At 49.6% G+C, this 15,158-nt stretch overlaps 1 long non-coding RNA gene across 3 annotated transcripts in view; it reads right to left on the reverse strand.

Moving 5' to 3' along the window:
- Positions 1-15,158, reverse strand: part of LOC144173209 (uncharacterized) — a 339,775-nt gene that overhangs the window by 198,963 nt on the left and 125,654 nt on the right. Inside the window, exon 2 of one of the 3 annotated variants that reach the window (XR_013323188.1) lies at positions 2,848-3,777. The exons of the other annotated variants lie outside the window; for them this stretch is intronic. This is a non-coding gene — a long non-coding RNA (uncharacterized LOC144173209). Of the gene's footprint in view, positions 1-2,847; positions 3,778-15,158 lie in introns of those variants that run through there. 3 annotated transcript variants of the gene reach the window in all.

Consider the following 15,158-nt stretch of genomic DNA (forward strand, 5'->3'; position numbering starts at 1 on the left):
ATGGTTTGCGAGAAGATACAATGATGGACAAATAGGAATCTTGATGCACCTACATGCGGCTTCCTTCCAATGAGGGCGAATAATACTAGGGGCCGAGATACGCGGCGGGGGTAATACAAATGACATTTCACCCACGCTCTCTCCCCCCTCCGCTTCCTTCGTACGAGAAGGTAATAAAACTAGAGACGATGAAATAATCGCCGAGTGCTGTGGGACTGATTGGGCGCATCGCTTTTACCCCGTTAAGTAGACCTGCGGATAGGGAGTAGGGAAGGGAAAAAAGGAGAAATAGCGGACGCTGGAACGCAAGGAGGCCCTCCGAGGAAGCAATGATATGTCATGCGTCAACACGGAGGACACCGGGCCTTGAGGGAGGTGGCTACGTCGCCTCGCGGCGTTATTTCAGCTAGGACGTGTCCCTTTTATGTACAAAAGCTTGCGCTCTCTCTGCATCCTCCAGGCGGACGGAACGCCGTGGGGTCTCCGCTATGATTAACGGTGCACGGTTTTTTTCGTTCTGCGAGCGTCTTGGCAATGTGCGAATGCGTGACGAGCAATGACAAAAAAGAAGAGGCTCCACTCCAAGGGAAAATCAGAGAAGTATGTGCTGGCTCGCAAAAAAAAAAGAAGGAATGAAAAGCAGGTTACATGTAGCTGACCCGGATGGGGTATAATGACTCTGAAGGTGTGCGTGTGAAAAATGGCTTAGGCATGTCCGTTCTTCACTCCGATTCACCTCTATAGCAACTGTCAAAGTCTCATGATATATGTACACAGGACGTCAAGGACCTCCAGAGCAAAGAAAAAAAGTGGGCAGGGTATTAAATTAAGCCGAGCCCTCGGATGAGAACGTGCAACAGCATTTGCGAGCGAATATCGCCATGAGGTGAGTTGTTAAAGCGGGCGAACGTCTGGTGACGTAAAAAAATTCCTTGAAAAATATACTTTTGGAGCGCATTAACAAGCGAAACGTCATTACTGTGACCGGTAAACATTAAAAAAAATGGCTCCGGCTTAGCCCAGCTAATCTTGGATATGCAAAGCAAAAGCTTGGCTTAATCCGGTTTAGTCTTGGTTTCGCTTGGTTAACCTTTGATTCAGCCGTATTGCGATCACGTCTCAAAGCCGTTCGATTCCGTGCAACGCTCACACCCTGTGGCGAGATGTTGCAACAAATAAAATGTTGCCGGCGCTGCGACATTACGCGTACGAATAACGACGTGTTTGAAGTGCTTAATGCGCAGGCGCAGGTCTATTTTCTCAGTCATATCATATCTCGGGCTTCGTTCTTCGTCAACATTGCTCCCTTGGACACAGCAATAGGCCCTTCAGGGGCACTGTGGAAAAGCCGGGGCACGAATTTTTTCTCAAGTGCGGGTGTGTCTGTCTCTTTGTCCGGAACCTGAAAGGATCGGCCCATCACGTCACCCGAAAGAGGTGCACAGGAGGCCATGTAGAACCAACCGGAGTCAGCCACGGGCAATGGACGGCTGAGACAAATCCTTGCCGCAGGCGTTGAAAACGCTGCCACAAATATAATGTCCCTCTCAGAAGCGGCTTTCCCGGTAGGAATATGACGAAAAGTGTGTGAAGTCCCCTTCGTTGAGGTAACGTGGGGCTGCGTCACCGCAAGTGGGATGCAGTGAAGTAGAAACGAGTGCGGAAATAGCGGAGAGAGAGAGAGAAAACGTTTATTGTGAGAGCATTTACGGTGTTCTTGTAGGAGTGGCTCCCTCTTCACAGGAATCCATGAGCTGTCTTAGCAGCGGCTGCCCTCTCGATGAGCAGGAGCTGGTCCGAGAGGCAGGGGCTGGACAGCAGTGTCTCCCACTGCTCTGGGGGATTTGAAATGCGGGGAAGGGGTGGTGGGTGCATGTTTTTTCGACACTCTAGGATGATATGTCGTAGTGTACCAGGTTCTTGGCAGTATTTGCATTCTGCTGGATACTGGGTGGGGGATATCCGGTGAAGCCTAATTGGATGCGGGAAGGTGTTGGTTTGTAGGAGTCTAAGTGTTGTTTCTTGAGATTTCGTGAGGTTTGGGTGAGGTAGCGGGAAAGTCCGTCGATTAAGCTTGTAATGTTGTGTTATTTCGTGGTACGTTAGAAAAGCCGGGCTGAAGAGAAATAAATTTAGAAGAGAAGGCACTAACATTCCATGAACATTGAATAAATGCCGGCTGGTCGATAGCTTTCCTAAACTTACAATTGCGCGTCAAATTGCCAGTTTTGCATCTTCTTTTGCTCATTTGTTTTCTCGCGGCACATTTAGAGTTGACTCTGTGCCCCCCCACATATTCCCCAGCTCATTTTTTGTCCCAATTCTGCCCTTCTACGTAAATGACCCTGCATCAATGTTCACAATGTAATTTTGTTAAACAGTTTTGTTCTTTGGGAAGGTTGTTGTGGACAAACATGGCTTCAGAACGGGCGCAGGTTCAGCTATTTCGGCTTAAGACCTTCTCCCAAAGCGGACGTTACTCTTGCATATGCAACTTAGCCCTTCACCCAAGCCCTTGCTCAAGTATTCAAAACTCCTCCGAATTGCGTATTGGTGTGAGGACGCCTATTAACGGAACTTTCGTGAGGTCTTTTGCAGCAAAGCTGTATACCTCTACCACCAAACGTTTTCCTTGCCCCGGGGCAAAAGCAATCGCCGCGGGCGGAAACGCCAAGGCGCCAAAGGCGCCAAAGAGGCCAAAGACGCCGAGCGCACGCGTCAGGCTAATCAGGCACAGGACATGGAGCTCAGAATACGTTTAAAGGGCAAATGAACTGCTTTCGAAATCGGATAAAAATCTGTTTTTACAATGAATACATTAGTCAGTTTATGCCCGCAAAGTTTTTTTCGGCATTTTTAGCCTGGGAACAGCAGTATTAGTTGCTAAAGTTGGCCCTACGCCCCGCCCACTGCTCACACCGCAACGCTGGAAGAGTGAGAAACCCAGAGGCAGCGACCGAAAGTAACGTCATAGCGACGTGTGCCGCTCCATGATTGTTTCCCCGTTTTCTGGGCGAAGTTCCGAATCGAACAGGCCTGTAATGTCAACTTTATTAACCTTTATTGCCTTGAGTTGCCTCCGCGTGGATATTTACACAAAACGCTACGGTGTTTTAGGTGATTCCCTAAAACGAATCCTAGCTACTAGAGATTTCCTACCCGAGCGCCCGTGGCTACTGCATCAACTTCACGAGTAGTCTTTGTCGGCCGTGTCATCGGGTCTTCTGTGCTTCATACGCTAAGCGACGGGCTCAAACAAATACGGTGGTGCCCCAAGTTCCTAATCCATTATTGTAAGGGGATTAGAAAAAAACGCCTCTGGGTTTGCCAAACGTCTTGCTAGTTTTCCCGATCAACAATGTGGGCTATGACGATAGCTTAGCTGAGCATGTACGTTTCGCGTGTCGTTAGCAAGAAATCAAGCAAGCTGGAAAGCATGAACCGCTTTCTGCACGCGTAAGCGCTCTACGCACACTCCGGCCGTGGATGCCCGTACAGCACCGAGCACGAAGCTGCACCGGAGCCGCCGTGGCAGCAACCGCTCCTAGCTGCTGTCCAGAATCAAAGCAATTACAAGAAAGAAGGTAAACACGCAAGAGAGTGTCTGATACTGTGGTGAAAAAGTGTGCTAGGGATTGTCATCCGAGGTGATTTTGAAAGCGATAATCGAATTTGTGCCCCGACGCGAAGCGCCGACCGGCCGCGGAGGATGGTCGACGGCGGCAACTGCACCTTCCCCAGCACGAGATGCGGTGAGGGGCCGAGGGATGGTGCAACCTGCGTGTAAGAATGAACAAAGCACCGATTGCTAAAATGACTATCGACGAGAAAATAAAGTTTCACATGTGAGAGAGCGGGTGATATTGTGGTGACAAATTTGTGTTAAGGATAGTCATTCCCAACTGTAGTGATAGCAGCGACCAAATATCTGCATTGATTCTATGCCTAAAGTTCCCTACATCCGAGCAGTTGGGGTAGACGCTCTTCTAAAACTCGTCGCGCCCGAACGTGTTGCGTATGGGTTCCCCTAGCTTTGGGGGGCCCCCAACGCTCCATACTTCTATTGCAGAACTGAGCATGTGCAGCAATATCAAGCTTAAAGGAGCCATGAAGAGAAAACACAAGTTTGGTTCATTCGAAAGATTGCCTCGTTGGAACCATAACGACACCACTTATAACGCAAACTTCGCTCAAATAAGCTACATAATTAGGAAAAAAGGAAATGACCATGCGACCCACCAGCTCATTTTCCGCAACAGAACCTATGATGTCACTCGAGAATGCTCTGCGATTGGCGGAGGCCGGCAAAAGCAAACGCATGTTAGGCAGGGCTTACAGTTTGCATAGCGAGCTAAATGCCCGTGAAACATACTGCACATTCTTTTTATGACAAAGAATGGTGGAGTAAACGGTTGAAGTTCCGAACGAACACGCAAGCGTGTATGCCAATGCGTACGAAACTACCGCCAGCCGAACTCGACATCTCGCCGTCGCCACCGTCGCGCAGACGAATTTTCGGGTTCAAGGCTCTTCGGGGCCAACGAACCGTCCCAGCACGCACAGCCGCGACCTTGCTTGGTATCGTAATCCCTTCAGAGGAGGTTGACCGTCATATCGCCAACCAGCAAAGGTAAAAATAGAAACAAGGGGAGTAAGGAACACAGAGCAGCAACGAGATAGTGCCACTCGTCGCACAGGTTTCGGTATGGAGGTCGTGTTGGCTTGCTGCTGCCGTTACGAGCTCGTTTACAGTTTACAACCACTGAAAACTTCAGTTTGTTCGAGTATATTACAATGAAATTTCTTTGCTGTGTTTTTAAATGCCCATGTAGTACGGGCAAATCGTCGAGGGAGTGCGACATCCCCGCCGATGAGATCTCCTTTCATGTGCTGCCCAACGACGAACCTCGGCGAAGCAAGTGGCTGCGTTTTGTGAACTTTGCAAACGGAGGAGAAAGAGAGCTAAAGGAAGTACGAGTGTGCTCGCTTCATTTCCGAGAAAGTGATTACGGCAGGGACCCGGACATGCTGGCGCTCGTCGCCGACTTCGTCAAATCGCAATCAAAGCGCTCTGACCTTGGGGAAAAAAATGCCGTACACACCGCGCATTGACGCTCGAATCTTTCTGGTCGGAGCAGAGAGCTCGAGCGAACGGCTTTCCATACACGACACCGACCAACTGGCATAAGCGATACTATTCGTCCGTCGCGACGGGGCTGACGAGGCAGCGGTGCCGACGGCTGGGCGTTCGTCTGTTGTGGCTATCGCTGAATGGTCGCTTTCCCGTCCACCGCGTATCCCCCAACTCTTGCCGCTCGTGCACTTAGAAGCATTGAGCGTTCAAGTGGTGTGAGGTTGTTAAATGCAAGCCCGAGCTCCTCGGCGAGAGTTTTGTTCTCCGGATCAGGCGATTCCATGACTAGGGCTGCGGGTGCACTAGGTTTTACTAGTATTTTTAAAATGGCCGCCGTCTCGGTCGACTCCCGCGTGTGGGTGCTATATGGAGTCGACATACTAAGTATCTGTTTCATGGACCGGCTCGTATGACGCCATTGTTCACGTGACGAAATGTGCAATTTTAGCGGGAGATTTAAAATTTTGGCTTAAATTGCCTTATTTCTCAGTGAATAAAGCATCATTTGCTTCCGGGAAAGCGCTTGGGGTACTATGAAACACCTAATCTTTCGAATAAAACAAACTTTTGTTTTCTCTTCATGGCTCCTTTAATGTTCCGCGGACCAGCCACGGAGTGACCCGGTACCAGCAGCTCCGTTATCTCCGCGTGACACGGCGTCCTGCGGCGGCCTCACCGCTGCTGCCTGCGCGCATAAATCGAAGCAGGCCGCTGCGCACAGCGTGTTACCGCCTGCCCGAATGTAAATACAAGGAGGAGAAAAACAACCGGAAAGGCGGAGAGGTTATCCAGGCTTGCAGCCCCGATTGCTGCTCGAGACTGCGGATGGGGTGTTTAGGGGATGAAAGAGAGGGCAGACGAAAAAATCGCGCCAATCCACCCCGTGAATGTGGTTGGAAAGCAAAGCTGTAAACGGCACCCATAACGATTACCCATGCGACGTCACTTAAATTCACTCACATCGCTCTACAAATAGCAAAACCAGAGAGAAGTGAAATGCACTTAACCACACCACTTATTACTTCAAAGATTAAATCAAAGGTTAAATCAATGCATGAAGCATGAACGGTGTTTGGTTGAGTTGTATTGGTGTAGCACAAGAGTGGAAACTTTTTTTATAAAATTAAAGTAAGCTCCAACCCGGTGTTAGACGATCTGTCTTCTCCGTCTCTGCGCCGCGGACGGAGGCGACGAGATTTGCGGCAGAGAAGGAGGAGGGAGAAGAAATACTTCTGTTCAGATTTCTGAACGGCCCAGAGTGCAGCCCTGGGGAGTGATTCCTTCTTCCGTGGGGCCCATATGCAGTCCGCGCGCCTGTGTTCTGTCCACCCACTGAAGCTGGGTAGGTAAAGAGGGCCTGGAGAGCAGCATCTCCCATTGCTCTGGTTGGGTAGTTGACGGAAAGAGAGGAGGGTGCTCAAGGCTAAAGCCGCACACCCCGATTACGGGGCGGAGTGTTCCTACTTCTGAGCAAAATTTACATTCAGCGTCGTAGCGATTCGGATGCGTTAAGTGAAGACGCGTTGGCTGTGGGAAGGAGCCCGGATTGTATAAGCCGTAGGGTAGTTTGTTGTTCTCTGGAAAGGTCAGGGTAAGGCGAAGGTACGGTCTGTCTCAGAATGCGATAATGCTGGGTTATCTCCCTGAACGTGACAAGCGGGTGACTGACCTCGTGCAGCTCCATAGCATGGGAGGTAAAAGCACAGGCTTGTTGGGTGGGCGTATTTGTTGTCCTCCATTGAAGTGTGAGGGGGGTGTCCAGATGAGCTGAATGAAACCGTTTGGGGAGTGGTTTTTTAGCACGCGCAGTGCAGGTCAGGACACCCAACCCTACTGGTAATTCCAGTAGGTTTGCTGGGAATCAATGACTACCCTCCGAACCCCTGGTTGAGCGAGAGCCAGGGTGATGGCTGCCTCTTCTGCTGGCGTCATTTCTTGGGTCCTAAGAGAGGTACACGCAAGGAGGTTGGTTCTGAAGGTAGCCACGATAATGGCGTATCGCTGCCCTCGATGTTTGGAGGCGTCTGTGTAGATAACTGCATGATTCCCATCGAGGGTGGTGTTTAGCGCTTGAGCCCGTGCTTTTCGGTGACCCTCGTCATGTGAGGGGTTCATATTTCTAAGCAAAGGGAGCATCTTTAGTTTTACTTGCCAAGAGTCTGGGAGTACGTCAAGTGGAGTGACATTCTGGGCTGCCCAGCCAATCTGGTGAAGCATGCGGTTACCCATCGCAGTTCTGAGTCGGACCTTATGGTTAGAAAGATGGCCTTATATCAGCTCTTCCACGGTGTTGTGGAGCCCCGTGCTAAGCAGCCTCTGTGTGGACGCACTTATAAGAAGACCAAAGGCCTGCTCGACCGCCTTTCTAATCATTATATAAAGCGTCTCTATGTCTTCCTTGTCTAGAAGAAGACAGGGGGTTGACGTAAGTAACTCTCGAGAGGACAAAAGCTTCAATTAATCGAAAGGTACCGGATTCCTTTAGGCCTCGCTTCTTGGTGGCAACTCGCCTGATCATGTGTATGATTTGATTAATGCTGTTTTTGAGGCGCTGCAAGGAGACGTCACTCCTGATGTTAGCCTCGAGATTTAGGCCCAGCTAGGATCTTGATGCTGGGGCTTGGAGTGATGGCCTGGCCATCAAGGATTATTTGAGTGTATTCCTTGGTTTGGCGTGAGGGCGGATGACAAGGAGCTGTGATTGTTTACGTGAACACTGGATGCCACAGGCTTTAGCACATTGGGGTAGTAGAAGTGAGATGTCATGCATTAGTGTGAGCTTCCTTTAATTTTTGTAACTCTTAGCACATGCGTAAGGTGCGCACAGGGCCGCTAGATGGGCGTGACTGGTCGCGTGACGCTTTCACGTGGCATTCAGCGAGAACGCAGGGGGTAAACCCGTAGATGTGCTTGGTTAGTACACCGCCTGTCTTCCCAGTCTTCGTGTGGGCTCGTAGCTAAATCGGTAAGACAACGGGCTCTCGCTTTGTTAGTCTATTAGTTCCAGGTTCGATTCCCGGCGTTGCCAGTAAATTCTTTTATTTGTTAGCTGGAGTTTTCTGGTGACACCAACGGTCGCGAAAGAACCCTTGGGGGGTAGAGGTAAAAAGCTTTGCTTTAAAAGAGGGGATAGGAGCGGGGCCGCGCACACACTTTAGTCCCTTTGTGGGCACTATAGTCTTTGATCCAAGCGTGTGTCCTTCATCAAATGCAGAACGGCTTTTGCTGCTTTCTGCGAAGTTGATTGTAGGGGTCGATGATCTAGAATAGTCTCTAGTTTAAACGGTTGATTTAAACGGTCCAATCGGCTGAATTCAACGGCCAAAACGCGTCTTTCCGATTAATACGGGGGGAAACAACAAAGCAAATTTTCGGTTGTCTCTCTCGCAGGCCTTGCAGTGGGCACTACTGGTCATCACGATGAGGAAGGAGTCGGCTCTCGTAAAGGTCACTGCAAACCACAGCCTACAATCTAAAGTAGACTGTGATCATGTCAGCTCACACGGAAGACGGCGCTGGAGTAGAGGGTCCTGGTTGGAGACGGGGATGCGCAAATAAGTCCGGTGTATTCCATCGATTAATGGAGGTCCTAGCCGAGACGTCCAGAAACATTTTATACTCTCCTCCATTACCAATTGTATTAGTTGAGAACAGTTTGTCTGGCCATCGGCCTTCGCAGGGCGGGATAGCGACCAAATATTTAAACAGAATTTATATTCCCGCGGTAGCCGCGACAATTACGCTTTCGAAATTCTCACGGCAGTCGCTCTCAAATCACCACGGACCGCCTAGCAAGCTACAGCGAGATCACCAAGGCCTACCGCCTAAATCGACGGTTTACGCTCCCCCCCCCCCTCCCCAGGAAGTGAGCCGGGAAGCGGCCGTGTCGCTACAGCAGCTCCAAACCGGATCCATCCTCGTGCCGGCAACTCTGCACGTGTTACATCCCAGACTTAATTTGAGTGGTCTGTACCAAGTGTGTAAAGTGGGTCGCAGTAGAATGCGTTACTACCAACGGAGGTGCCACAAATGTGAATACAGCTTTTGCAGTAATAATCTTACAACGAAAATTTCATCACCAATGTTCCGAAACCTAAATATAAACTGGTTGTGTGACAATCCTTAACTTCCATCATACCAGACCTGGCTAGATACGTGACAGAAGCTGCGCCTTTAAAAAAAGACTGCGCTCACTTTGAATGGGAGAAATAAATCCAACTCAAAAACTATAGCTGGAATGATTCGACGATTGTTTTAAAAATATATATATAACATAGTTTTGGTGCCATAACTTGAGCAATCAGAGAGAGAGAGAGAGAGAGAGTAAACGTGTTTATTGCAAAAAGCAATGGGGAGGAGTCCTCAGTCCAGGACCCCTTGAGCTTTCCCCGCCACAACAGCCCTCAACACCAGCAGGCGCTGGTCATTGAGGTCGGAGCTGGTCAGAGCTCTCTCCCAAAGCTCGCGAGAAGGAATGGAGGGATTTCGCGAATGTAGTGGGGCGTGCGCGCAGCCCCCTACCATATGAAAGAGCGTGCCGGGGGCTCCGCAGAAGCGGCATAGCGGGGAATATACCGTGGGGTGCAAGATATGGCATTTAGTGGGATGGGGGAAAGTATTCGTCTGGAGTGCACGGAGCTGCCGTTCCTCCTCTTTCGTTAGGTGTTTATGCGGTGCTGGGTAGGTGATACGTCCCAACTTGTAGTTCTGTGTTATTTCATGATATGCGATCAGCGGGATTGGCCTCTCTTGCTCGCTTCCCGGGGCCCGGCGGGATAACTCTCGGGCCAACAGGTGGGCGCTTTCGTTGCCCGGGACGGCAGAGTGGGCGGGTGCCCATGTGATCATGATAGATCTGTCTGGTGGACGCTGACACATGATTTGGTGGGTTGTGCGGTGAATTCGTCCGCACGAGAAGTTGCGGCACGCTTGCTGCGAATCTGTGATGATTACGCTGGCGGTAGTTTGCGTTATGGCGAGAGCGATGGCCGCTTCTTCCGCTTGTAAGGGGTCGTATCCGGGTAGGGTTAGGCTGGTGACGTGCTTATTGTTCTGGACAACCACGGCTGTCATTGCTCTTATGCCGGGATAGGAAGACGCGCCCGTGTACACTGTGGTTGGTTCCCTCCCGTAGTATGTGTGGATGGCCTTGGCTCTTGCTTCCCTGCGCCCAGTGTGATGCACAGGGTGCATGTTTCTAGGGAGCGGTAAGACGTACCGCTGCTTCCTGATATTGTGGTCGAGAATTCTCATTTGAGATGTCTGACGCTGCAGAGGGGATGTGAGCCCCAGACGAGAGAGAAGAGTCCTCCCTGTGCTTGTAACTCCCAGCCTCAACCTTTGGCTTGAAAGATGGGCTTCTATGAGCTCGTCGGCTGTATTGTGCAGGCCCAACTTCAATAGCTTGTCGGTGGCCGTGCTGACGGGAAGTCCGAGTGCCTGTTTGTAGGCCTTTCGAATGATGACATCCAGCCGTTCCATTTCTGACTTGGAGAGAAGAGCGTAGGGTATGGCGTATGTAATTCTTGAGATTATGAATGCTTGGACGAGGCGGAGGGTGTCCTCCTCGCGCATTCCCCGTGTTTTGGTGGTCACACGCATGATCATATGTGTGACTTGGTCCGAGGTATGTTTCAGCCTATTAATTAGGATGGAGTTTGTTCGATCGGCTTGAAAGGTCATACCAAGGATCTTGATATGCGAGGAGGGAACGATGGTGTGGCCCTCCATGTGGATGGTGACAGTGGGCGGCCTCTGGAGGAGTTTCTTTCTTGTACAAACAAGGAGGAGCTCTGATTTTTGTGGGGAACATTGGAGGACGCAAGACTTGGCGTAATGAGTTACCGTGTTGGCTGCAGTTTGTAGGCGCTCCTCTATCTCGCCTAGGGATCCTGTCTTCGACCAGATGGTAATATCATCTGCATAAAAGCCGTGATATATGCCCGGAATAGAATCCAATAAATTAGCTCAGTGAAAACGAGGTAATTTTATAGCAATACCTTTGTCTGAGTAACATGGTTCAGATCTTTACATTTAAACATCAGCAGCAGAAATTGTGTAGGGGCAACCAATAAGATCAGAACAATGAGTGTTCAATTCTAATCAGAACTCATTCATAAACTGTACCGTTGTTGCTGAAGCGCTACTGCACGAACTAGCGGATCAGATTGAGTCGCGTGCCGTCATCTAAAACAAATCATTTCCCTTTTCGCATAAAACCACAAAGGACAAGGTTGAGATCGAGCAGAAATAAACTCGGCATTCTGATTACTGAATGCAAAAATGTGGTTATTTCATCAGAACGTACGGATATTTACAAAATTCTGCAGCATATAAACTTCCCGTTTAGCAATTTTCCGGTTGTTAAAATGTTCTTAGGGGATTGCAATTCACTTTCTACAACAAGGCAAGCACAAAGCTGAATGAAGGGCTACCTTCACTGGTGAAATTTCTATGGCCAATGCAATTTGACATCCTCGTCACATCTCATCACGGCGCGCGAAAGACACGCACGACATATACACAATGTGTTACGAACAGTGAATAATACCTCTAAAGGCCCACCGAAAGACGCGCTTGCAAGAGGGACAATAAGTCCTTCCGTAAACGCTAAGCCGGTATTACTGCAGCATCTGCTGCATATAAAGGCTTAATGGGCTTCTCCATTAAGCCCTCATATCGATAAAATCTTTCTGATGCTTTTGTTTGCTGGCTCAGCGAGGTTTTACAGTAACTTTGTCTTGGTTGACACATTTGTATGCGCCCCCAGGGGCTTATGTTCCCTTGAAAACCCTATCGCAAGAATCAGCTCCAAATGCTTTTAGGCGCCGGAACAACTGACCATGGTCATTATCGATGGATATTGCATCAACAACGTTTTATTTTCGACGGAAGAAAAAAGGGTGAGGTGGAGGAATGGTCTTCTGAGGGCCGACACAAACTCTTGATGAATATCGCACTAGAGTAAAATAGAATGCAGTTCAAAATATCACATTTTGCTTAAACTTGATTTCGGCAGCTTCATCGAGCATCGTAAGTCTCTAAACGTTTGATTGATTGATTTTAGGGTTTAACGCGCCGACGCAGCGCAGGCGATGAGGCGCACCGTAGTGGAGGGCTCCGGATTAATTTTGACCGCCTGGGGAGCTTTAACGTGCGCCGAAATCTCGTACACACGGGGGTTTTTGCTCTTCGCCTCCGTCAGAAAAGCGGCCGCCACGGCCGGGAATCGAACCCGTGACCAGCCTGTAAACATCAACAAGACCATCTCTATATTTCGCTTGTGTGCGGAGATGGGAGGGGGACAATTGTCGTAAGCTAGCTCTGTAGGTCTATTGCCAAACAGCGCAAAATGTACACGTGTTATGACACTGAAATCCCCCTGCGCAAAAAGGGTCAAAGTGCACGACAAATATACAGGGGTACTGTGCGTGCGTGCGTGAGCATTTACGTGCGTTGGTCACATCATGCGCATGAACGGAAAGTCTTGCGAATGGGTTAGAATCAACGCCACAAATAATACAGCATCGAAAAAACGACGCTGGTGTAAACACAATCCCAAGTCGAACAGAAACTGAGCTTGAAGAAAGGCTTGCGTTCGGTCTGGTTGGTATTCCATAACGTTCATCTTAAAACGTGATGTGGAACAAGAATGAGCGCTTGTCCTTGTCTACTGTGTCCCGGTTTTAGATGCAGAGCATCTGATTCACTCGCCTTGTCCCTCCGGCGTCGTCGTCGTTGTTGTCGGCGTTGTCCACCCCTCTGCCATTCTCCTCGCCGCGCGAGCTGCGCTCTCCGCCGCTCTCCGCCGCTCACCCCCTCTCCTCTCCGATAACGAACACTCTCTCGCGAGGGGCATTGGATTGGATTTGATTTGATTGGATTGGATTGGATTGGATTGGATTGGCTTGGCTTGGCTTGGCTTGGATTCGGTTGGATTGGATTTGGATTGGATTGAATTAAAGTGGATTGTGTTGGATTGCGTTGCGTCATAGCCGCGGCACGTTGCGTCATAGCCGCGGCAGACGCGCTGGGGCCGGCGCATGTGCAGTACTCTCTCTTCCGCGGTTTCCTCTCCTTCGGGCGCGCTGCGCATATAACCGGTGTGCCGTTCTCCAGCGAAGCAACATCCACGCTTGGCTCAAACACCTAGAGTCCACGCCGCTTTACAAGTACGCCAACGTCGTCATCGACTGGGACCAGCTTACGCAGTCCCCTCAACGTTATGAGCGCTATAAAACGCGTTCCCTTCGCCGCTCCGCCTATGCGTCGCATCTACACAGGCGTTCCCGCGAGGGGAGGTGGGAGTTTTTTTTTTTTTCTTCTGCGCTTAAGATAAACAATAAAGAAACTGAGCATCTGACAAAACTGACTCATGAAAAGGACGTACTTTCTTACTGCACTAAACGCACGACAAAAAATTAAAGCCGTTCCACTCAATGTGAAAGCTGTCGGAAGTGGAGAGCAGTGATTCGCCATATTTGGTGGTGGCGGCGTTATCCGCTCACTGCTACCGCCCATCATGCTCTTCGCCGCCTTATCTCACTCCTCTCTTCATGAATATTCAATTCAAACTTTCCGCCTTCGCAGTGTTCATGCGCCCCCTGCCTGAAGCTGCCCAAGCAGGAGTTCTGTCCGAAGTTCAGAGCAGAGATTCGCCATAATGGGCTGTACCGCCGTTATCAGCTCACTTCTACCACCCCATGCATTTCAAATTTCCCGCCTTCGCATTCGAAGTTCTCGCGCGCACGCTGCAAGAAACTGCGCCAGCGGGAGTTCTGCTCCTTTTCTGCTTGCTTTAATTTTGTATGCTGGAACTGTTTTGCGTCATTTCGAACGCGCCATTTTTTCCTTGCGCGGCTGGAGCCTTTCTGCGACATTTCGAACGAGCCATTTTCTTCCTGCGCGTGGAGCCCTTCTGCGTAATTTCAAACGCGGCATTTTTTTCCTGCATGGCCGGTTTTTTTCCCTTACTATCGTAAAAACCAACCCAACGAGCATTCCTAACTAAATGAACGTGGGCGCTGCCGGTTAATTACGTATATTTTGCCTCAAATGTACCGATAGTTTTCTATGCGTTTAACAACGCGGAGATGTAGGTCATGCGTCATCTGTTCACGAGTTTCGAACGCTTATGACTATATAAACCGCTTGGCTTTCGAAGCCTCTGGGGTACGCCGTGACGACAGCGCTACAACGGAACGCCTGTTGCTCTACTTGGGTCCAGCGAGCGAGATACGGTGACAAGGCGAACCCCTTGTGTACTCTTTCAAATTGGCCGCGTATCTGCTCCTTTCGTTGCAAATGTCGACAAAAGACGATAGTCTTTATCAACTTTTGCCAAATAAATCCCTCCCTTCGCTTTCCCGCTCACCTCTCATGCTCATGTTGTTCCTCTTGCGTCGCGCTCCTCCCAAGGTAAAAACTCCAAATGTTTGCTTAAATCATTTTAAATTTCCCGCGTTCCACTGTTCCAGGCCGGGTGTCTCGATGCCAACGCTGCCGTACGGCGAAGACGCGCGTGAATCGATGCGTCCTACTTCAACGTTTATACAACCGCGTTTCCCTACTACACGTGCGTTGCAAGTAGAGCGTGAAACCCATCTAGTGGAACCTTTCGTAACTGTTGCCCGTTGATTTCTTAAAATGGCGCCAGAAGCTATATTGGCGCGGGTGACAGCAGGTGACTGCGGAGTGAAATTTTTTTCTGCAGTTGATGAAGTATTTATTTTCGCAAAAATCAAGTATGTATGATTTTTTTATAACGGAACACTGCAAATATCACTTCTGTATTAATTAGTTGTCTCATATTTGCGTGATTTCCTGTTGGTGTCAACAATGTTGACAAGTATGAGCCGTACACCGGACTTAGACGGGTAGATTTAGCTGTGACTATTTACGACTATTGCGCAGGCATTGCTTTATTTTGGACGGGTGGCTGAATCGAGTAACAGACATACAGGCAGACAGACAGACAGACGGACAGACATACAGACAGACCAAAATTTCTGGGTTCAAGTAGCCC

Source organism: Haemaphysalis longicornis, unplaced genomic scaffold (genome assembly GCF_048455015.1).
Source record: "Haemaphysalis longicornis isolate Haplotype H1 unplaced genomic scaffold, Haemaphysalis longicornis Haplotype H1 scaffold_3, whole genome shotgun sequence".
Lineage (NCBI taxonomy): Eukaryota > Metazoa > Arthropoda > Arachnida > Ixodida > Ixodidae > Haemaphysalis > Haemaphysalis longicornis.